General features: G+C 37.3%; 1 non-coding gene across 1 annotated transcript; it reads left to right on the top strand.

Annotated features, from left to right (window-relative positions):
* Nucleotides 1-10,539: 10,539 nt before the first annotated feature.
* Nucleotides 10,540-10,646, top strand: LOC141698852 (small nucleolar RNA R71). Its single transcript, XR_012565351.1, has one exon. It is a non-coding gene; the product is annotated as a small nucleolar RNA R71 (small nucleolar RNA).
* Nucleotides 10,647-25,914: the final 15,268 nt, after the last annotated feature.

Below are 25,914 nucleotides of genomic sequence, written 5' to 3'. Positions count from 1 at the left end.
TTGGAGCAAGGAGAGTCATCCTCATCAAAAACAAAGGTACAAACTCTTACTAGCATGGAAACTATTGAAAAGATGAGCATAGAAATGTTCCACATCCATACTAGCATGGTAGCAGCTACTGAGGAGGTCAGTAGACTATCAAAAGCTAATGAGAAGTTTGAGAGTGAGAAATAAAAGTTTGATTTATTGCTTGTGGAGCTTGGAACAGTCAAACAAGAAAATGAATATCTAAAGAACAAGCTCAAGTGTGCTACTGAAATAGAAGCTGTTTTGAGGGAGAAGCTAGAGAAGAATGAAGTGAAACTGAAATCATTCAGAAATGCATCTTAGTTAGTTGGTCAGTATCATGAGAAAAATAAGCCATGTGATAACATAGCTATTGGCTTGGATTATGATGCATTGAACAATAACATAAAAGTTGAAGGTGTGACGCCCTCAATCTCGGGGTTAGGAAATGAGGACCCACACACCTTTAATCTATGAATTAAATAAGCATAAACCCTGATTAACTACTAACAGGATCAAACAGGATAAAATATGAGACAAGATTACAACTACCAACCATAAAATATAATTTACAACCCAAAATAAAACCAAATTTACATAGTCGATCCCGACTTGGAATCGATAGATAACCCATTGTATCTTAACAACTTTTCGGTTAAGCGCTTGCTCACTCAAAACCTGTACTACCTGCTCTGGAAACCAGAAGCCCTCAACATGGTAGGGACCACCAGGTACGCTCTTATGAGCAGTGCGCCTAAGGCTAGCCATCTTCTTGCTTAACTTCCATGGTTAGATTAAGATAAAAAATATGAGTATAAAACTCAACAAGTAACTATAAAATAGTTCTACGATAAAAAATCCATAATATACAAATACTGATCTTAGGGCATTCTACTTTATCATTTCTAGGTGGCAGATTTCTGTCTTTTGGGCTGTTACGAAGAAAAGCTTTGGGCTTTCAAGGAACAAGGCTCAAGATAGGGTGAAAGCCGACATTCATCACAAATCATTAACAGGATCACAAATGATCTTTCAAATGGAAAGCGATAATCTTTTCATCATTGGGAATCAGTTATATGATTGATAATATCAACATAATCAAAATCAGGGTTCACAAGTTGTAAGCTTCACAATATCACAATCAACTTTTTTCAAAACAATATAAGCCTTTTCATTTTCAAAGAATCAATTACTGAATAGGAAATTTCAATTCCTTTTTAAATAGTTATGGAACCCTTGATTGGACTTCTTTAACTTTTAATTAATAATTAAACGGGTGATCAGCCTGTACCGACCTCCATCCGGTCTTTAACGTACCAATGGCATAATTTCAGCCATAAACTGGACTAGCCCCGCTACCCTCTTAACATGACTGGACTAGTCCCACTAGTCTTTTACGTCTCAATCCAATCCATCAGGAATTCGTTTGGAAAACCTTGTGTTGGAAAAGAAAGGTTTTACTAAATTCATTTTATCATTACCAAGAATATGAAATCATTCGGACTCTTTCAAGTCGAAACTCATTCTTAAGTTCAAATTTCAAGAATTCAAAGATAAGGAAATGAATCAAGGATAAGTGTTAGGGCGAAAACACGCACTAATATTCACGCAAGTATACGCGTTCGCAAGTAATATAGAATACTTTCTAGTTCGTTCCCTCAGAGACTCAGACTAAATTATTGTCTAATTAAACTCACTCACCAATGTATGATTACTTCTCAATGTTAAGATAATAACACTTAAAATTGTTGATTAAATATTAACTATAATTAACTACTTAATTAACCACTTAACTAACACTTCAATTTATCAATAATAAAACACTCATGAGATCACAACTTCATTATTACTTCCTTCTATAGCCATTGTTATTACCTTTAGCATGTGACAGTGATGATATTAATCGAATAACACGAAACTGATAAAAGCCAACCTTCATTGTACTAATACCATTCTACCAAACATCCACAATTAAGATAGAAGTTGAATAGTCATCAATTATGTTGAGTTCCTATATGTCTACATAAATTGACAACACAACGATTTAAGCACAAGTTATTCCTTTTGATTACATAGGGCAAATAAAACTGTTAGAGTTACTCACTAATCATGCACAACGTACATGAACCTATGCTAGCATGGAAAGTTCTAAATCTCAAGATCCACCATCGCTTCACAAGAGATTAACACCCTATCTTATATGTTCGCGACGCACATAAGACGAATACGCACAACCAATACTAGATATCAAGCAATCATCACACACTAAAGTATTAAACAATTAACTAAAGAATTCCATAATAAATCCGTTGCAACCCCATGATCACGATTAGCCCATAATAGAACTTATCGCCATCATGGGTTCATATGAAATCATGATAAACAAATATAAGAAAATAATAACTAAACTAATTATATTAAAACAGAGTACGTCACAAGAGTAAATAAGTCAAAGCAAGAAAACTAGCATCCAACGTTACAACGAAACAAGAATCACAAGAAAATATGCTTCCTCTTCGTTGCGGTGTGCTAAATCGGTCTTCTTCCTTATCTCCTTCGCTTGTTGCATAAAACACAATCTAAAACATAATCCCCTTAATACTCTCTGTGAAAACGTCTCAAATCTACCTATATAATAGTCCCATAAAACTCAGATTACATAGAAGTTGGAAGCCAAACAGAAGTAGAAGTCTAAAATAATTTATCTTTTTCCCCGACCCTGCGCGGCCGCTCAGCATAACTGCGCGGGCGCGCAGGTTGCTGCGCGGCCGCTCAGCATTGCTGCGCGGGCGCGCATGCCTCTATTGGAAAAAATCCAGGTTTGCTCCGTTTCTTCGCCGTAATCTGCCCATTCCATTCCTCTCGCAATGGTGAACACATGCCAAGGCTTATTCTTGATGATTCCTCCCCCAAAATGCAACTAATACCCTGAAATGCATAAACACTAGAAAAACGCATCAAATACACAAAATACTTGATTTCAAGACACCAATTTAAGCCATTTTAAGACGTTCTAAGTGGTATAAAATGCCACTTATCACACCCCCAAACTTAAATCGATGCTTGTCCTCAAGCGTCACAGACTCAAAAACAAATAAAAATATGCATGAATGCAATCTATATAAAAATGCAACGATCCCCCTTACTACAATTAACCAACCAAATTGTCACATCTCAACGAATGCAGTTAGACAACTAAAGATCAATAAACTCATGCAAACGGACATACAGCTAGAAACATGGTGTGTGCAAATGCTTAACAGATATGCTTCGGAACTAGACCAATTACTATGACTAGACTATCCTCAAGGCAATCCTACGATTATACAAAGAATAAAAATTCTAGGCACAAAGTGATATACAACACTACAAGAACTCTGGAGCTTACTACGGAATCGTGCTTTTTATTTACAACTCAAATGCTTATTTGACCGTGCAATGAGTGAGGTCCACAAAAGACTTATACAATGGTATCCATGTAACGAGCGTTAGGTTAGCGGATCCCAGACTCTAAAAGCCTTAGGTCACTAGGCACAAAGTCCCCTAAGAACTTAATAACTCGAATACCAAAGAGCCCACTCTTGATCAATTATGCACAATATTTTTTTTTTTAATAACTTCTGAGCAAGTGCGTTTCGCTCCATCTTGCTCAACCCTAGACTACTCGCAACATATGCGAGCCGACTACTAGCCATTTGACGCCTAGCCACAACTAGCAACAACTTCCATATTTTTTTCTCCAATTTTTTTTTCTTTTTTCATGTCTTTATCACTAAGAACCTATAATCGAATTCTAAGCATAATAAGTAGATTGACCTTGAAAACAACCAAATCATAACAACAATCTAGCCCTTACGCATTCTTTAAGACTTAGTGGACTTACAATTGTTTCTAGCATGCATATCAACCTACACAACTTAATATCACTTTAATGCTATCACTACACTCGCATCAATATCACAATTCAGTCGACAAATCATTGCAAAAGGGATCATGGTAAATGCATGAGCTACATGACATTCATAAAAAAAAACTAAATGGCATAAATTATGCAACTATATGAACTAAACTATCATGAATATGCAACTAAATGATACACACACAATATTCCTTAACTGCCACCCCCAAACTAAAAATCTTCACTGTCCTCAGTAAAAGTAGTAGAAAGGAACACAGGGTATACCTACTCGGAGTCATCATCATCATCACCCTCAGTGGGTGGAGTATCAGGCGTTGGGTATGCAGAGTCCTCACCAAAAACTGGCCACTGGATATCAGCTCCAAGGCCTCGAAAAGCAGTCCCTAACGCAAGGGTGAGCTCCTGAGCAAACCTGCTCTGCATCTCATACATGGCATCCATCCACCGTGAAAGCCTCCTATACTGGGCATCACCCATCCCAGCACCCTCCTGAGCTCTCGAAGAACCAGCCTCACCACGCCCTGGCCTAGCCATAGTAGCACCTCGTGCTGGACGCCCTCCTGGAAGACGATAACCCAGCCCATGCTCCTCAGGCTCACCACCGGTCCACTCCTGCATCCCATTCAGAGTGCCAGAATCAATCGGAGCTGCTGGCAACTGCAACTGCTCATGAGCCGGCCAGTTCACTCCCACTGCTCGGCATAGCTTCGTAACCGTGGATGCATAAGGAATGTTCATATGCTTTGCTCCCCTCAAAAACTTCAGAATTCCTTGGTAGATAAACTCACCAAGGTCCACATAGTACTCATCATGCAGAATTCCCCACAACAATTGTGCTCTCTCAACTGTGACCTCGTGTGCATGTGAAGAAGGCAAAATATTAGCACATATAAATGCATTCCATGCACGGGCATACCTGTTCATGGCGATCGCCGGAAAGTGACGATACTCATTATTGCCTGGACTGCGGGTCCAAACTGTGCCCGGTCGACAGAGAGTCGCACAAATCAAATCCAAGTCAAAATCCTCAGCAGTCTTTTCATTCCAGTTCTCCTCCTCGGGCTTCCTCTCTCGCTGTCCAATCACACGGCGAATCGCCGCAGGATGATAATCAACCGTCAGCCCACGGACTACAGAAAACCCATTCTTATCAGCCTTCACGTAGAACTCGCGAACAATGCTCATCGGTACTGCTTCGGGTGACTCACAAAAAGCTATCCACCCCTTCTCTGCAATCATGGGCAACAACTCACCATCCCTCCCTGATGGTAAAAACCCCCTCTCCTTCAGAATCGGCTTCCCCAACAGCCTAGTGTACTCCTCCTCCGCAGCTCTGTCAGTTAACCGAGGCCTTGCAGCAGTACCCCTCGATGAATCAGCAGTAGGAACTGTGCTGCTGCTGTCAATAGTGCGTGCTCTCTTGGGTGCCATTGATTCGTGAATAAAAGTGTGTAAGAACTGATTTTTGATATTTGTGAGAGGGTTTAAGTGTAGGAAGTTTTGTGGGAGATATGTAGGATAGGTGTATGTATATATAGGGTGTGGATTAGATTAGGGTTTGGGAATTAAGGGATAAAATGATGGGGTAGTGGGAACAATTCGTGGGTTTATGGGCTAAAACTGTTTTTGTGTTTTTGTTTTTTTTTTTTTTTTTTCAGAACTGTAAAAAATTTTCTGGAACTCGACCCCTGTGCGGCCGCTCAGCATAGCTGCGCGGGCACGCAGAGGGTCTCTGGATTTTTTTTGAGCCCCTGTTTTCTAATTTTTTTGTGTTTTTGGATAGTTTATTAACTTCTAAGGGTTCCTGTAACAACAATTCATGGGTTGCCTCCCACGCAGCACTTCTTTTTCGTCATTAGCTTGACGTTCCGTACCTTTCTCAAGTAGTCAACAAAATGGCACTAACCACCTCTCGGTTTGCCATGTCCCCATAGTAGTGCTTCAACCGCTGACCGTTAACCTTGAATGCTTGGTCCGAATCATTCTCAAAAATTTCCACCGCTCCATGTGGAAACACAGTTTTGACAATAAAAGGTCCAGACCATCTTGATTTCAACTTCCCAGGAAAAAGTCGGAGCCGAGAGTTGAATAAAAGAACTTGTTGCCCTGGCACAAATAACTTAGGATGTAGCTTCCTATCGTGCCACCTCTTCACCTTTTCCTTATACATTTTGTTATTCTCGTACGCTTGAAGTCGAAATTCATCAAGTTCATTAAGCTGAAGCATTCTTTTCTTACCAGCTGCATCTAAATCCAGGTTCAATTTCTTCAATGCCCAGTAGGCCTTATGCTCAAGCTCCGCCGGTAGATGACATCCCTTACCGTACACCAACTAAAATGGTGACATCCCAAGTGGAGTTTTGTATGCTGTTCTGTAAGCCCAAACAGCTTCATCGAGCTTTAAAGACCAATCCTTCCTTGACGGACGAACAACCTTCTCTAGAATACGCTTTATCTCTCTGTTAGACACTTCCGCTTGGCCATTTGTTTGCGGATGATAGGCAGTAGCTACTCGATGATTCACATTATAACGCTGCATCATAGAAGTGAACTTACGGTTGCAAAAATGCGATCCTTCATCACTTATGATTACCCGAGGTGTTCCAAACCTTGTGAAAATTTGCTTATGAAGAAAATTTAGCACTGCCTTTGCATCATTTGTCGGTAAAGCTTTAACTTCGACCCATTTTGAGACATAATCGACTGCCAGCAAGATGTACTGATTATTGCAAGACGCGATAAAAGGCCCCATGAAATCGATTCCCCACACATCAAAGACCTCGACTTCAAGCATCACATTTAATGGCATCTCATCCTTCCTTGACAAATTTCCCACTCTTTGGCAACGATCACACCTTAAAATAAACTGATGAGCATCCTTGAACAAAGTAGGCCAGAAAAAACCTGCTTGCAGAATACGAGCTGCCGTCTTCTCACCTCCATAGTGTCCACCATAAACCGTGGAATGGCTGTCTCGTAATATCCCCTCCGTCTCACAGAACGGGATACATCTCCTGATGATCTGGTCAGCTCCCTGTCTAAACAAATATGGTTCATCCCACATATACCACTTCACCTCATGCAGAAACTTCTTCTTTTGAGTGGATGTCAAATTAGGAGGCATTATATTGCTGACGAGATAGTTTACAATATCTGCAAACCATGGTTCTTCCTCCTGAATTGCAAACAACTGCTCATCCGGAAAAGATTCATTGATTAACGTCCTATCTTGTGAAGTAGAATCGGGATTCTCCAACCTAGAGAGATGGTCAGCTACTTGATTCTCAGTACCTTTTCTATCTTTGATCTCTAACTCAAATTCCTGAAGTAAAAGCACCCAACGAATGAGTCTCGGCTTCGAATCCTTCTTAGAAACCAGATAGCGAATAGCTGCATGATCAGTGAATACTGTTACTTTCGTACCAAGCAGATAAGATCGAAATTTATCAAAGCCAAAGACTATAGCCAAAAGCTCCTTCTCAGTAGTGGTGTAGTTCAATTGGGCACCATTTAAAGTCTTACTCGCATAGTAGACCTCATGGAAGAGATTTTTCTTGCGCTGTCCCAGAACTGCACCTACCGCATAATCACTCGCATCACACATCATCTCAAACGGTTCTGTCCAATCTGGTGCTGTAATAACTGGTGCAGTGATCAAACTCTTCTTGAGAGTCTCGAATGCTGCCAAACATTCATCATCAAATTTGAAAGGCACATCTTTCTCAAGCAAATTGCACAACGGCTTAGATATCTTTGAAAAGTCCTTGATGAATCGCCGATAAAAACCCGCATGACCAAGAAAACTACGGATTCCTTTCACAGAATTAGGTGGGGGAAGATTTTCAATGACTCCCACCTTGGCCTTGTCCACCTCCAGACCCTTGCTAGAGACCTTATGCCCAAGGATAATGCCTTCACGCACCATAAAATGACATTTCTCCCAATTAAGCACCAAATTAGTTTCCACGCATCTTTTGAGTACGGCGCGCAGATTATTCAAACATTCATCATATGAGTGTCCAAAGACGGAGAAGTCATCCATGAACACTTCGATGTTATTTCCAATCATGTCAGAGAATATAGCCATCATACATCTCTGAAAAGTGGCCGGGGCGCCACATAACCCAAACGAAACTCTGCGAAAAGCAAATGTGCCAAATGGACAAGTGAAGGTAGTCTTTTCCTGATCCTCTGGTGCAATACAAATCTGATTATACCCGGAATAACCATCCAGAAGACAAAAATACTCATGACCCGCCAATCTGTCAAGCATCTGATCAATAAATGGAAAGGGGAAGTGATCCTTCCTTGTGGCTTTGTTTAATTTTCTATAATCCATGCATACTCTCCATCCTGTAACTGTTCGAGTAGGGATGAGCTCATTCTTTTCATTTGCGACCACAGTGATACCTCCCTTCTTAGGTACACATTGTACGGGGCTCACCCACGAGCTGTCAGAAATAGGATAAATGATGCCTGCATCTAGCCATTTCAGAATTTCTTTCTTCACCACCTCCTTCATGATGGGATTCAGTCTTCGCTGCTGTTCCACAGTTGGCTTACTACCTTCCTCTAGCAGAATTTTATGCATACAATATGAAGGACTTATCCCCTTGATGTCTGCTATGGTCCATCCTATAGCCGATTTGAATTCTCTCAAAATCCTTAAGAGCTTGTCTTCCTCACTACCTGAAAGGTCAGATGAAATAATAACAGGTAACGTAGATGAATCACCTAAAAAAGCATACCTCAAGTGTTCAGGTAATGGCTTGAGCTCCAAGGTAGGTGCTTCCTCTATTGATGGTTTGAGCTTCCCTTCAGCATTCTTAAGGTCAGAAGTACCAAGAGATTCAAATGGTATGTCCAGCTTTCGCTTCCATGGAGAAGCGTTCAGATATTGTAATTGCTCGTTGCTATCTTCATCATCGCTGTCAAAATCCCCCACTAAGGCCTTTTCCAATGCATCAGACATTAGCATGTGATCGAGTTCTGAAGTAACCGCAGAATCAATCACATCCACTTTTAAGCACTCCTCATCTTCTGTAGGGAATTTCATTGCCTTGAATACGTTGAAGGTCACATCCTGATCTTGGATCCGCATAGTAAGTTCACCTTTTTGCACATCTATCAAGGTACGGCCAGTAGCCAAGAAAGGCCTCCCCAAGATTATGGGAATCTTCTTATCTTCCTCAAAATCCAGAATAACAAAATCTGCTGGAAAGAAGAGCTTATCCACCTTGACGAGCACATCCTCAACTATGCCCCTTGGGTAAGTAATGGAACGGTCAGCCAATTGTAGTGACATGTACGTGGGTTTTGGATCAGGCAGATCCAGTTTTTTAAAGATCGACAACGGCATCAGATTAATGCTTGCTCCCAAATCACAAAGGCACTTGTCAAACGTCAGATTGCCAATTGTGCAAGGAATGGTGAAGCTCCCTGGATCTTTAAGTTTTGGTGGTAACTTTTGCTGCAGAACAGCGCTGCATTCTTCCGTGAGAGCAACAGTTTCAAGGTCATCCAGTTTCACCTTCCTTAAAAGAATAGTCTTCATAAACTTCGCATAACTAGGCATTTGTTCCAGAGCCTCAGCGAAAGGTATATTGATGTGAAGTTTCTTGAACACCTCCAGAAACTTCCCGAACTGTCTATCCAGCTTTTGTTGCTGCAATCTCTTAGGAAAAGGTGGTGGAGGATAGAGCTGTTTCTCTCCTGTATTAGCCTCAGGCAGAGTGTGTTCAACAGTAGTCTTCCTTGGTTCCGCCACTTTCTCCTTTTGCTTAGATTCTTCACCTCTAATTTCAGCTTCTACTTCTTTTGCCTTTTCAGCATCAGCTACTTTTCCAGACCTTAAGGTAATAGCCTTGACTTGCTCTTTAGCTTCCTTCCTGCCTGGTACTTCCGTGTCACTGGGAAGAGTGCCAGGTTGATGATTGAGCACTGCATTGGCTAATTGACCGATTTGATTTTCCAAGGTCTTGATAGAAACCGCTTGACTCTTGCACAACAGCTTAAGTTCCTCAAAATCAGCACTAGAAGGTGCAGCTGCACTTCCCTGTTGAGGATATGATTGCCTTATAGCATACTGCTGAGGTTGCTGGAATCCAGGTGGGTTAAACTGTTTACTCACTCCTTGCTGATATGGTGGCTGAATAGCATTCTGATTATTCCCCCAACTGAAATTTGGATGATTTCTGTTGTTAGGATGATAGGTCGCTGGCACAGGCTGCTGTTGTCGCTGATAATTATTCACATACTGAACAGATTCGTTTACAAGAGAACACTGATCCGTAGCATGAGAACCTGCACAAAGCTCACAAACCATAGCTATTTGATTAACTCCATACGTAGCCAAAGAATCAACCTTCATTGATAGCGCTTGGAGCTGGGCTGCAATAGCGGTGGCTGCATCAACTTCCAGAATACCTGCTACCTTGCCTGACGTCATCCTCTGAGTTGGGTTTTGATGCTCATTTGCAGCCATCGTCTCTATAAGATTATACGCCTCAGTATAGCTTTTAGCCCATAAGGCGCCTCTAGCTGCTGCATCGAGCATGGGCCGAGATTGGGCCCCCAAACCATTATAGAAACCAGTGATCACCATCCAATCCGGCATTCCATGATGTGGACATTTTCTCAACATTTCCTTGTAGCGTTCCCAAGCCTCGCACATAGATTCTGTAGGTTGCTGCGCAAACTGAGTAAGAGCACTCCTCATAGCAGCAGTCTTTGCCATCGGATAAAACTTCACCAGAAACTTTTGCGCAAGATCTTGCCACGTAGTGATGGACCCAGCTGGTTCAGATTGTAACCAGTCTTTAGCCTTGTCCCTCAGTGAGAATGGGAAAAGCCTCAACTTGATAGCCTCATCAGTCATGCCATTATACTTAAAAGTGCTGCAGATCTCGACAAAATTCCTTATGTGCATGTTGGGGTCTTCAGTTGCCGCTCCTCCAAAAGAAACAGAATTCTGCACCATCTGAATAGTGCCCGGCTTGATTTCAAAGGTGTTAGCTTGAATAGCCGGATGAAGGATGCTTGACTGAATGTCATCAATTTTAGGCCGAGAAAAATCCATAAGAGCTGGATCAGCTTGAACAATACGATCTCCCATGTTTACTGGTTCTTTCTGCTCAGTTCCTGAATCCGAATCCTCAAAATCTTTCTCAGGAATATCAAGAACTTCGTCTGTCTCCTCAACTGTATCAAAAGTCCTCTTGCGAGCACGAGAACGAGTTTGCATAAACGCTTGCTAAAGTACTTGAAACACAACCGAAAAAATAAATAACTACTACGTCCTAATCACTGAGTCCTAATGACCAATGATGGTAAGTACATAAACTAAACAAATACGCCGAGTCCCCGGCAGCGGCGCCAAAAACTTGTTAGGGCGAAAACACGCACTAATATTCACGCAAGTATACGCGTTCGCAAGTAATATAGAATACTTTCTAGTTCGTTCCCTCAGAGACTCAGACTAAATTATTGTCTAATTAAACTCACTCACCAATGTATGATTACTTCTCAATGTTAAGATAATAACACTTAAAATTGTTGATTAAATATTAACTATAATTAACTACTTAATTAACCACTTAACTAACACTTCAATTTATCAATAATAAAACACTCATGAGATCACAACTTCATTATTACTTCCTTCTATAGCCATTGTTATTACCTTTAGCATGTGACAGTGATGATATTAATCGAATAACACGAAACTGATAAAAGCCAACTTTCATTGTACTAATACCATTCTACCAAACATCCACAATTAAGATAAAAGTTGAATAGTCATCAATTATGTTGAGTTCCTATATGTCTACAGAAATTGACAACACAACGATTTAAGCACAAGTTATTCCTTTTGATTACATAGGGCAAATAAAACTGTTAGAGTTACCCACTAATCATGCACAACGTACATGAACCTATGCTAGCATGGCAAGTTCTAAATCTCAAGATCCACCGTCGCTTCACAAGAGATTAACACCCTATCTTATATGTTCGCGACGCACATAAGACGAATACGCACAACCAATACTAGATATCAAGCAATCATCACACACTAAAGTATTAAACAATTAACTAAAGAATTCCATAATAAATCCGTTGCAATCCCATGATCACGATTAGCCCATAATAGAACTTATCGCCATCATGGGTTCATATGAAATCCTGATAAACAAACACAAGAAAATAATAACTAAACTAATTATATTAAAACAGAGTACGTCACAATAGTAAATAAGTCAAAGCAAGAAAACTAGCATCCAATGTTACAACGAAACAAGAATCACAAGAAAATATGCTTCCTCTTCGTTGCGGTGTGCTAAATCGGTCTTCTTCCTTATCTCCTTCGCTTCTTGCGTAAAACACAATCTAAAACATAATCCCCTTAATACTCTCTGTGAAAACGTCTCAAATCTACCTATATAATAGTCCCATAAAACTCAGATTACATAGAAGTTGGAAGCCAAACAGAAGTAGAAGTCTAAAATAATTTATCTTTTTCCCCGACCCTGCGCGGCCGCTCAGCATAACTGCGCGGGCGCGCAGGTTGCTGCGCGGCCGCTCAGCATTGCTGCGCGGGCGCGCAGGCCTCTATTGGAAAAAATCCAGGTTTGCTCCGTTTCTTCGCCGTAATCTGCCCATTCCATTCCTCTCGTAATGGTGAACACATGCCAAGGCTTATTCTTGATGATTCCTCCCCCAAAATGCAACTAATACCCTGAAATGCATAAACACTAGAAAAATGCATCAAATACACAAAATACTTGATTTCAAGACACCAATTTAAGCCATTTTAAGACGTTCTAAGTGGTATAAAATGCCACTTATCAATAAGCAAAGTTCAATTCTAGGGATCTTGATCAAATGATAATAAGGTACTCAAGTTAGGGAATGAAAACCGTTTCAAGGATCAATAGGGTATAAGGTAAACAAAGGAGTAAAGGATCATTACACAAGGGGTTCGTAAAGGTTCTTATAGGGTTTACAACAGTTCATGGTGTTAACAAGTAATCAGGATAAGAAAAGGTTACCAAAGGGTTTGAACAATAATCTTATCAATTTCACAAGGACAATGATAGGGTATCTCAAGAATCAATAACAGGGGTAAATTACTATAAAAGTTCAATACTCTACATGACATGGACAATATCCTCTTTATAACCATTTACACAAGTAAGTAGAGTTACTTGCATGAATTCGCTTTTCTATTTCACGGAAGTTGAACTACTGCCACCTAGTATACCTTTCCCTTTCCTAGCCTGAATGCCCTCACGCTCCGAATCTACAATCCAAAAACCAAAACCTTAATTAGATTCCCACTTGACGTTCCCAGAACGCTTAACATTTCCCTTAATCGCAATACCCTAAGAGTATTTATATACTCAATTACAATCACACAACATGTCTATACCATAACTCGTATACTTGAACCAAATAGACTTCGGATCACGTATTGTGATACAAATACGATATATAACATTTAATCCTTGTATTTTAAACTCTATACTCTAGTTATCGTATCAATACATAATCTCATATCAAGATGACTTAAAAACCTCCTTTTTACTTCACTTAATTCGAACCAAAACCAATAAATAAACCACATAATTCTTACAAATCTCACATGCATTCACTTAATAAGATATTGGATTCAAATCAATTACTTTTACAACCATAAGCCATTCGGCTTTATCACATAACACAAACAAGAGATCCAATGATTCTTTTAGACTCTAATCTTGTCAAATACAACCTCATATCTTAACATGCAATCCTTATTTCATCCGCATCTAACTCTAATTCATCATGGAAACACATAAGCAACACTTTAAGCACATAACGCATCTTAATTTTCTATAAATTCAACTTATACCATTCGAATTTCTGAAGAAACATCACATGCAACACCATAGATTGACATGCAAGGATATGGATCATTTAAAATCTTTAGTTCAAGCCAAAATCCATCCTTTAAAACCTTTTTCAAACAAAACCGAAAAAAATTTAAATCCTCAAATCAAAACCCTTTATAAACTTGAATCAAAATCGAAAATCCCTTTTTTAAGAAGTAAAAATTTGAACTAAAACCATTTAATCAAGACAAAAGACTCTTTGATTCTTAAACCTTAAACACCTTAAGCAAACAACTACTCCTCTCCTTTTTATTTACACAAATTCGAACCAAACACTAGCACAAAACCAACCAAATGACCTGCAACCATTTTAATGCTACCATTCATACTATCACACAATAAAAATCATTCTTCCCACATAATTTTTAAGAAAATTCGAACCTAACAAAGGTTCAAGACCAAAAGAAACTTTCAACATTGACATGCAATGACTTTTAGTGACATGCATCTAGATTCTTATGACATGCATCCCATTTAAATCAACTAAACACAAAAATCACTTAGCAATAAACTTTATTTCCCATTTTCTAAACATAAAACTTCATTTACCATCAAAACTCAAGAATCCATTAAATATCAAACATGCAAGTTATACTTTAACAAGAATACATCATTTCACTAAGAATATCACACTCCTAAAATCCCACCGGCTCTCCTTGGATCACGACCGGTGATGGTCGAACTCAAGAGTGCCCAACACGGGTCTCCTCTTTGAGTTTTGAACCTTAAAACCACAAAACCACTTGTTTAGATTCCTTTATGATCATATACCAAGAAATTACATTTTCTTGAATATGACCAAAGAAATTAAGCTAAAAAAAGTTGCTTAGAAACTTACATGCAAAGTGTAAATGAGTAGAGGACTGAAAATAATGATTGTTGATTGGTAGATCTTTGAATTTAAGCTATGTTTTAAGGTTGCATGTAAGAGAGAGAAGAGAGATGGAGAGAGAGCCGAGAGAGAGAGAGAGAGAGAGAGAGAGAGAGAGAGAGAGAATTCAGGAGTGAGGGAGGAAAAAGAGAGAGAAAAGAGAAGTGAGGGAAGAAGGGGAGAAAAAGAGAAGGGTGGGTGGTTTATATAATGGGATGTCAAGGGTAGAATGGTAATTGTGCCACAATTGATTTTCACTTCCCATTTCTTTTATTCTCATTCCCAAAAATGAATTTGAATATTATATAGCTCTCTCATAAAAGATAAAAATGGAAGTAATATCTATTTTAAAATATAGGATTCAAAATTAGCTTTCCGAACATATTTTCGGAATAATTTTTGAGCGAACGGTTGATTAAATACGGATTTTACAAGATTATGATGCAAAGAGTATTTTAACTCCATAAAATCATTTTTAAAATGCAACGATCACGAAATAAATTTGTCTATCATTTTTAGAAAGTCTCTAGGAATATTTTGAAGGTAACAAAATAGATTTCACGCCTCGACCTTATTCGAGTAATTTTATAAAAATGTATGAAGGTCCAATAATCCTTATTTTAATCAAATAAATTCCTTAAATCCGTTTAAAAATCAACAGATCATGTAATCATGTATACAGACAAGCAAGCACATATATTTACATATCACAACTCACATCTGATCATAAAATGTCCCTTATTATTATTATTATTCCTCTTTTTGCGTACCGGGCCACGTTCTGCCTGACGGCCCGACGTTTAGCGTTTCAATTATGCTTCACAATTATCTTTATCAACACGTCACTAGAACGTAATACTTACTTAAACATTCCATTTCATATAAACACACATATTTCAAATTTAAAAACTTTAATCCCTTTTTAAGACGGGTTCCGTTCTACCTGACGGCCCGACAACACAGCTTAACCCCGAAAATGACTTTTTAAATTGGAACGCATCTTTCTACGCTTCCAATTACTAATATACAACAAAGAAAATCAACCATAAAAATCATTTAATCACATAATATATACCACAAAATCATACTTTATTTACTTAATTACGTCGCGAAATTCCCAGTCGTTACAGAAGGTGATAAGGGGAAAGCAACTGCAAGTGAAGATGAACCAGCTATGCTAAGAAAGGTTGGTTCACCTATGTTCAAAGCAATGGAAGTAAATTTCAGTGAAGAAGAGTTGATCATAAATCAAGAAATTGTTGATGATGACAATGAAAAGAAATGTACAGAAACAACTCCAACTTCAAGAGCTGAGAAGAAGCCTATGGTTGATCAAACTTCCAAGAAGCCAATCAAGGAAGTTAAAACTGAAGATGCAAGAAAGAAGAAGAAAACAGAAATGCAAAGATTGGGATAAACAAGAGCAATAACTTTGCATTTGTTGTTGATGCTCCTAAGAAACAATGTCAGAAATGTGGCTCTACAAATCATCTAATTCACCTTTGTAAAAAGGCTATTAGTGAGCCAATATTGGGAGCATGCAAGTACGGTGAAGCCAAGACTGGAGATTCCTATTCCTTCTGTGATAAGTTTGATTGCATTTCTTACAACATGAAAGTAATGATAAGTTGTCATAAGATGAGAGTAGACCTTAAGAAAATCAAGATTGAGTCTGCAGCCAAAAAGGAACATGCAAATCAAACAATGAACACCATTCTTTCTGATTCAACTCATTCTAATTCTGCACATTCTATTAACAAGAAGAAAGTACCCAACACTGCTTGGGTAGCTAAAAACACTTAATCCTCATTGTGTGCACGTAAAAGTGAAGAAATTCATATGGATCATAGACGGTGGATGCTCAAGACATATGACAGGTGATATGGCCCTGCTATCATAGTTTGTGGAAATGGCTGGCCCATTAGTGACTTTTGGAGACAACAACAAAGGTTTTAAAATGGGAATATGTTGGGCCTTTTATAGTTAAACTACATTGGGCTGTAATATGGTATTATTGATGGGCATTTTGTAGTAAAACTACATTAGGCTTGTAATGTTTTTACTATTGGAATGGATCAGTACCTTTTTCTCCTTTTATTTTAATAGGGGTATTATTTGTATTATTTGTACTAACACTGATCACTGGTCTCTTTCTTGGACTTGTTAAAATGTGATATTGTTCTATGATTTCTTTTGCATGTGTGTGTTTTAGGTTGATAACTTTGTCATACAGCCTTTCTAGCTCGATAGTATCTTGGGACAAAGCTTCATTGTCATAATATAGAGTAATAATTTCTTTAGCTTGTCCTCCTCGACTTGATCCAATAATATTAGCTTTTCTTGTTCTCAACATGTCTTGTATCTTGATCTTTAAGGTTATGAGACCAATTGCTCTTTTTGTAGAAATCCATTCTTGGAAATTTTCTATATTACACGGGATAGGTAGTTTTAAATTTGCATTATCTCCACTTACTGGTATCTTTCCAGTCTTGAATATTTGACATATGACTATAGGTTTTCCCACCAAATCTGTTGAAGCATCAAATATCTGGATTCCATAAATCCCATTTCCCATGGATTCCATGTAGGCTTTTGTAGATTCCACAATTACTGTAGGTAATTTTGAAATGCTATATAATGTGTCATCAACTAATATGTTATCAATAAATCCATAGGTAAATAGTTTTTCTACCACGTCTGGGTTTGCATTTATTTGGCACAAATATCTTGGATATTTACTTGTTTTAATGCCTCGTACTATCTGATCATTTGACTTATAGTCATAATATTTCATAATTTTTTCGTATGCTGTTATGATCTCAGATGAGAATTTGACCCTGGCACTCATGGAAATAGGTGGAGATATTTCATGTGAGTTTGAAGAAGAAGGCATAGTTGCAAGTTTAGATGTAAAAGTTTGTGGTTTGGTAGAGGGTGCAAGTGGGTTTTGTAGAGTTTTCACTGTTTGTTTGTCCTTTATAGCATCTGATAATTGTTTCAGAAGATGTGTATTTTCTTGGACTAAAATCTTGATGTCTTTGTCTAACTGGGTAATCGTTTCGTATTTTTGGGATTTATCTTCATGATTTTTTGTAATAATTTTTGTAACATCACTGATATACACATCAAAGTTGTTAGTCGTCATACTTGTACCTGCTAAGAAAATCAGCTAGAACATTTTTAGTACCAGATATGTTTTTAACAACAAAATCATAACAACAGAAAAATGACTGCCATTTTCTTCTTCTATTTAGTTCCGGTAACAAATCTATTTTGTTTGTAATAAAAGCCTTTACTTGAGTAATGTCTGTTCTAACTATAAACTTTACTGGTAATAAATGATAATGAAATTTTTTGATTCCAAATTTTACTGCCAATAATTCTTTTTCATTTATGAGATCCTAATATTATAAATAATATGTTTAAGGTACCTATATTATATCAATAAATAGACTCTCCACAGAAATGGTATCAGAGCCAATAATAGGAAAATAGAAAAATAGGCCGAGAAGATGAACAGTAATTTACTGTAGCAAATAATAGAAAAGTTAAAAAAAAGTTCGGAATAGTAAAAAGTGAATAGTAATTACGAATATGAATGGTAAGAAACGAAATATAAAAATTAAATGAGACCTCCAGCAAAATTACTAAGAGATAATAATAAAAGTTATAAATCTAAAATAATAGCAACTCTATTAATTTATTTTATAGTAGAAAAATAAAGAAACAAAACAATTGTGTAAGAAAAATCTATATAGACAGATAATATATTTATATAAATAAATAAATATTTGATTTATGGAAGATTATAAGTTAGAAAGTATTAAAATGATAGCAGATAAAAACTTTACTTTTAATAAAGATATAAATCAACATATTGAAAGTTGTAAAATAAGTATGCAAATAATAAATGAAAAATTAGATATTATAGCTACGATACGAACAATGTTGGAAGAAAGAGATGAAAAAATTAGAAGACTGGAAGAAGAAAATCTTTTAATAAAATGAGAAAAATTTATTAAAGAAACTAATTTAGAAATTCAAATAAAAGACTTAAAAGAAGTATTAACTGAACAATATAAATTAATAAATAATTTAAGACAAAAAATTAAAAAATGAATTGGATAGATCCAAATGCAATAACTAGAAATAATAGAAAAATGAAAGAATTGTAAGTCATATGTCATAGACCTATTTGTATATTCGAGGATTCAACTCAACTCAAATAAGAATGTAATAAGTAAATAGTGGATCGACCGTCAGAGAGATCTCGCAAAGTAATATCTGTCAAAGGATTCAGAGACAATGTTCATCTACAGACTTGAGGAGTTAATTCACTGGAAGAAGTTCAAGAAATTGATCATGCCTCAGTGATATAAGTCAAGATTGTGGATTTATTCAAGTGACAGAGATCTCGTCAGAGTATCATTAATTACAAGGATTTAATCTGAAGAAAATCAAAGTGTCAGAGTCAAGACATGAAGAAACGTCACGGAAGTTAGTCACTCATGAACCAGACAGTACATCGAGTGTCAACGTTGAAGTGGTGGAATTGATTCATAATTTTCAGTGATTTTCAGAAGATTTGCAGAAGAATGGTTGCTGCTCAAGACTAGAATTAATTCTCTATTAATTAATTAAGTCATCTAATTTAATTAAGAAAATAAATTATATCTGCGAAGAATAATTTATTTATTAATTGAATTAATTGATTAATTAATTCTGAATTAATTCTAGGAATTTTAGGAATTTTCAGAAGCTTAATTGGATTAAATTCAAGCATTAAATCAGCAAGACAATTGAAAATGAACTAGCATGACAATCAGGATTGTCATACCGATTGTCATGCCAAGTCATTTCCATTGTCATACCGAAAGTTACTCTAGGAGGATAATTGTCTTGCTAGTTCATTCTGATTGTCATGCTAGTTCATTCTGATTGTCATGCTAGTTCATTCAGATTGTCTTGCTAGTTCATTCAATTGTCCTACCGAAAGTCTTGCCAGCTATAGGATTGTCATGCCAATTCAATTCTATTGGTTTGTTGATTAAAAAGAAGCAGAAGACCTTCTTTCAATAATCAATCATTCAAACAGAAGAACAAAGAACAAGAAAAGCAGCCGCCTTGAAATATTACATTTTTCATCTGTTTAATTCAAGATCAATTTCTAGATTGTAAAGTTAAATCCAATCAACTAGAAATCTTTATCTTGTTCTTGTGTAACAATCTAGCGGATCAAAATCCCTAGAACTTAATCTCAAATCGCGTTTAGCATTTGATTCTAATTATTGCAAAAATAGAAAAAGTTCATGTCGAATTTATTCTAAATTTGTGATAATTAATTTGAGATTAATTCCTTGTAATCGATACAGTTGTTGTAACACCTTTCAAGTTTAATAATATTTTTATTTAACTTGAATTTTGTTTCACATTTTTTATTCCGCATTTAATTCGATTATTTGGTACTGTTTGTATTCAACCCCCCCCTTCTACAAACAAATTGGGACCTAACAATTGGTATCAGAGCCTTCTGATTAACGAACAAATCAAGATCCTAGACTTTTGTGATTTTTCAACTCCTTGAATTTTTATTTATTCAAAAATTCATAATGACTTCACATAAAGTTGGAACCGTTAAAATTCCACAATTTGATAAAGAGAATTATATCATGTGGAAGAAGAAGATGCTATTATTTTTACAAGTTGCAAATCCCAAATATTCAAACTTGTTAAAGAAGGGTATAAAAACTCCGATGGTTATTGAACCGGAGGTAATAATAGATGGTGTGGTGACTACTGAAGCTAGAACCTATCCAAAAGAGCCTGAAGATTTTACTCCTGCTGAGAAGGAAGAAGCCTCCTTGGATGCCAGCCTTCAATTAATATTAATTGATTCCCTTGATCCCTTGATGAACAGACATGTGATGAACTGTAAAAATTCCAAACACATGTGGGAAACTATTGAGGTGATTAATGAAGGCACAGAGGAAGTTAGGGAGAACAAGTTGGAAATCCTAACCTCTGAATATGAACATTTCAAATCAAATCCAGGAGAAGGAATTACTGAAGTGTTTGAGAGGTACAATGCGTTGATCAACAACCTGAACATCAATGGAAAGTATTATTCAATCAGGGAGGTCAACAAAAAGTTCCTTTTAACACTGCCAGCTCATCTTGAACATAGAATCACTGCCATTAGAGAAGCTAGAGATCTGAGTGAGATTTCTTTGGACAGGCTCTATGGAGTGTTAAAAACCTATGAGTTGGAGCAGATTCAACAGAAGGAAGTCTACGGGAAGGATAGAATGGTCAGCACATCTACTGCACTTGTAGCTGAAGGTCAACAACAACAACAATCTCAACAGTTAGAAAGAATGGTACAGTTTTCCAAGGGTGAGGAAAATGAGTTAGTAGCAGAATATGATCCTCCTACTACAAATCAATCAAGTGATGATTTTTATTCCTTGGAAGAGCTGGAGCAATTGGAAGATGAATCAATGGCCCAAATTGTCAAGAGATTCTCCCATGTCAGATTCAGGAGGAATCCCAAGCTTAAGTACAAGTCCAACTACAACAAATTCCAGAAAGGTGGATCTTCATCCTCTAACACCAGCAGTGGTGGGTACAAAACAAGAATGGTTGATCGGAGCACCATTAGATGTTATAACTGCAATGAGTTGGGACACTTTGCCACAGAATGTAGAAAGCCAAAGCAAGTAAGAAAGAACTCTGAAAGGGCTTATCTGGCAAAAGGAAGAAGCTGGGATGATACTGACAGTGAAGATGAAGATGAAGGAAATCTTGCTCTTATGGCTATTGATGGAAAAGCTTCATCGTCAAGAATAGAGGTAAAACTTTCTGATGCTGAAATGGTTTATCATCTAAGAGGTAACTTAGATTGTGCACGTCGTGATAATGAACTGTTAAGTTTACAGATCACAGACCTTGAGAAAGAGGTCAATGAATTAAGACTTGTGCACATTAATCAAGACAAATTAAAAGAACAGGTATCTTTTCTAGAGAATAGAGTTGACTGTTATAGAAAACTCGAAACTATTCTCAAAGACAAGATCACCGGTCTTGAGACTAAGGTTAGAGCCTACTTCAATTCTTGTTCGAAGGCTAAAGAGTTCTACAGTAAGCAAGCTGTTAATCAAACATCTGGAATAGGTTATGATTACAATGCTGCTATTGGAGAATTAGGCATAAACTCCCCTCCTCATGTCTGTGCTAAAGGGAGGGAAGTACCACATGTGCTTAAGGGTGTTGATGAACCCCTCTATAAAGCATCAATTGCTGAACCATTTGATGCGACCTCTTCTGTTATTCAAGAAGAAATACGTGCTGAGGATCATGCTAATGAGAAGATTGTTTCCAAGTCAAGTGAGTCGAAAGTTCCGGTCAAAGTTGTGAAAGCAACTGAGACTAACTCAGACACACATGAGTTGGATAACAATAATGCCATGTCTACCATGCATAAATTACCTGTTGTTAATCACTCTCATAAAGCATGTAGTGTTGCTAATTGTATGTCTTGTGCTTTTAATATGATGTATGCTTATTTTAATGGTAAGCATGTGTCTAATGATAAGAGTACTACTCGTCAGCATGTGAATAACAAGAAGCATGATAGGTCTAAGACTGCTAGTCCTTCTAAGGCTAGAAAGGAGACATTTGTGCCTAAGCTTAAACAGAAATTTGTTAAGGCTGTTTACAAGGTCAAATGTTCAGTCATTGAGGATGTTGAGATCGTTAAAATTAAAAATGTTGTTTTGCCTGACAAAGGACAATTCTACAAGTATGCCGGGCCCAACCAAGTTTGGGTTCCGAAGAAGGTCTAATCCATTTGAAGTGCAGGGCAGTATACAGGTGTAACCGGTAGTGTGGATTCTTGACAGTGGATCATCAAGATATATGACCGGAGATAGAGCCCTGCTATCAAATGTGATTGAGAAAGCTGGCCCCCTGATTACCTTTGGAGATAACAGCAAAGGTTTATCTGAGGGATATGGCTGTTTGCAAGCTGGGAATGTTATCATTGTAATTTTGTATATTGTGCTAGGTTATTATCAGGAAGCAGTATCTAACATATAGCACCAGTGACGAGACTTGAGAATATTACGACATATCAGACACCTGCTGCACATTACACTTGGAATTGTACTCTAGTAAGATGTGTACAAGTGTACTCCTGGTTGGTAAGTCAAAAGAGGAAGTCAATGCACCACAGTTCATGGACTTTGCAGCTGCAGATCTAGTGGACTATGCAATTTTTTCTTCACAATCTCACTTCAGGTTGGTATGAACTAGTATACTGCTCAAGCAATCGTCAAGGACATGGTATGGCACTCTAACAGAAGTTGTAATTTTATATGAACTAGTAGAGTCGTCATATTTATAACTATTTTATCACTAGGCACAATCATATTGTTTTATATGTGCAGTGATATATTGATTATGCAACATAACAATTAGTATCTAAAGTACTTGACAAGTATCGGTCAATGATATCTTGTTAACATTACGTTGCAGATATTTGTAAGCTTTTGACATGAATGAGAATTACTTAGACTTTACCCTAAGTGATCAATGTTTTATCAAAAACTCATTCATATTGAAAAACAAAAATTAAACTTCTTTCTACATTAGTGATTTCTTATTTCATGTAAAATCTTTTGAAATCACTATTGTAAATCATTTTCTCTCTATTACCATATATTCTGTGTTACAGGTTCAGTCTCCAATGACTTTCTTTCATTGACAGTCATGAGGTTGAAAACCCACAACGTCTATCCCAGACTGTAAAGACAAACACAAAAAAACAGAACCAACCAACACTCTCTTACCACTAAATGTAGTATGAATGAGCGTGAGGGAGATAGTGCCTAGTGCACCACATAAGGAAGGTTCTGTAGTCAACCCAGTAGCTCTGTCTCCTACATAGATGAGTAGTATTTAAACCAAGACAACTGCTAGCCCCCATACATCTTCTCAAAAAGATGTAATGGCTGAAAAGGCACAAAAACAGTTACTAGATTCATTCTCTCAACAGGGTGAGTCTATTGAATTTTGCCTGTCGGCCAAGGTATCCGATGTAGTGTCACCACTTCAAACATAAACAATTCTTGATGCACAAGGAGAGGATTACACACACAAAGGATGAGTTGACGGAAACAAGAGTTTCGACCATTTTAAGGTCAGATTCGATTGTTCAAGGTTCGTTAGTGGACCAATTGCCTTTACAGGTGTTAGGAGAGGATACTGATCCAAAAGCCATATGTCAGTGGTCAGTGTCTACCTCCCCAGGCTTAAATCCCCTGGATGCATCTGCGGATAGTGGATCTGACATAGGTGCAGATCGGCAACTTGTTGACAATGATTCAGATATTACCTGATGAGTCACAAGGAAATGTCTTCACAGGCATTAGAAGGGAACTGTGATCTTTATGCTAAATTCTTTGGATCATTGTTTACCTTCCCAGAATTCAAATCTGGAACCCTAAAAGGGAAACTAGCAACTTGTAGATTATGACTCAGATTTATCTGACGAGTTTAACAAGGATGGGGATTTGTGAACTCCCATTGCACCACCTGTGACCTCCTTAAAGGATGGCTAAGGTGATTTTCCTTGCAGGTACAGCTGGATTATGGAGCTATGAGAGAAGAGTGATACACTTGTGAGAATGAGTGTAAACATGAGTGGAGAGAAGAGTGAAACACATGTGAGGTACACTAAAAAAAACAATCACACACTCACAGTGAGGAAGAAAGAGAAACTACTTGTTATTTCTTTTCCAACCAAGTGAAATATGAGAACTCCTTCAGACGACGGCATACATTCCTTCTTTAAGGGGGAGATAAAAGCTTAAGTAATAGTTTGGAGGATTCCTCAACTAAGGGGGAGAAATAGCAGGGAGGAAGAAAAAGATCCTAAAAATGTACACTACACCACACCATTGTTGTTTTTAACTACGGATCCTATTGTACGGGAGAGGTGGTAAACACAAGGTGATTTTCTGATAAGGGAAGAAGCTGTTAGAGGAGAACCATTGGTTTTTATCTGCGGATCCTATTGTACGGGAGAGGTGGTAAAACGAAGATGATCTTCTTTAATCAGTTGATTCTCATAGGGGGAGAAGCAAGAGATATGGGCTTCTCAACAGGAAATGTGGTTGTACAAATGAAGATGGAACTACTTGAAGATATGTTCAGTCTAGAGGAACATCTACTTGGAATCTGGAAAATGTTAAATCTCATCCAGAACTTTTCTGCTATTTACTTTGCATGTATGTTTATATCTTTTTCTTATTTGTTAGTTGAGTTATCCTCTAGGTATTTGTGTGTTATTGTCTAACAAACAAATAGGGGGAGATTGTAAGTCATATGTCATAGACCTATTTGTATATTCGAGGATTCAACTCAACTCAAATAAGAATGTAATAAGTAAATAGTGGATCGACCGTCAGAGAGATCTCGCAAAGTAATATCTGTCAAAGGATTCAGAGACAATGTTCATCTACAGACTTGAGGAGTTAATTCACTGGAAGAAGTTCAAGAAATTGATCATGCCTCAGTGATATAAGTCAAGATTGTGGATTTATTCAAGTGACAGAGATCTCGTCAGAGTATCATTAATTACAAGGATTTAATCTGAAGAAAATCAAAGTGTCAGAGTCAAGACATGAAGAAACGTCACGGAAGTTAGTCACTCATGAACCAGACAGTACATCGAGTGTCAACGTTGAAGTGGTGGAATTGATTCATAATTTTCAGTGATTTTCAGAAGATTTGCAGAAGAATGGTTGCTGCTCAAGACTAGAATTAATTCTCTATTAATTAATTAAGTCATCTAATTTAATTAAGAAAATAAATTATATCTGCGAAGAATAATTTATTTATTAATTGAATTAATTGATTAATTAATTCTGAATTAATTCTAGGAATTTTAGGAATTTTCAGAAGCTTAATTGGATTAAATTCAAGCATTAAATCAGCAAGACAATTGAAAATGAACTAGCATGGCAATCAGGATTGTCATACCGATTGTCATGCCAAGTCATTTCCATTGTCATACCGAAAGTTACTCTAGGAGGATAATTGTCTTGCTAGTTCATTCTGATTGTCATGCTAGTTCATTCTGATTGTCATGCTAGTTCATTCAGATTGTCTTGCTAGTTCATTCAATTGTC

Source organism: Apium graveolens, chromosome 11 (assembly GCF_009905375.1).
Source record: "Apium graveolens cultivar Ventura chromosome 11, ASM990537v1, whole genome shotgun sequence".
NCBI lineage: Eukaryota > Viridiplantae > Streptophyta > Magnoliopsida > Apiales > Apiaceae > Apium > Apium graveolens.
The sequence above is the reverse complement of the archived record's forward strand: the minus strand, read 5'-3'. Positions and strand labels throughout refer to the sequence as shown.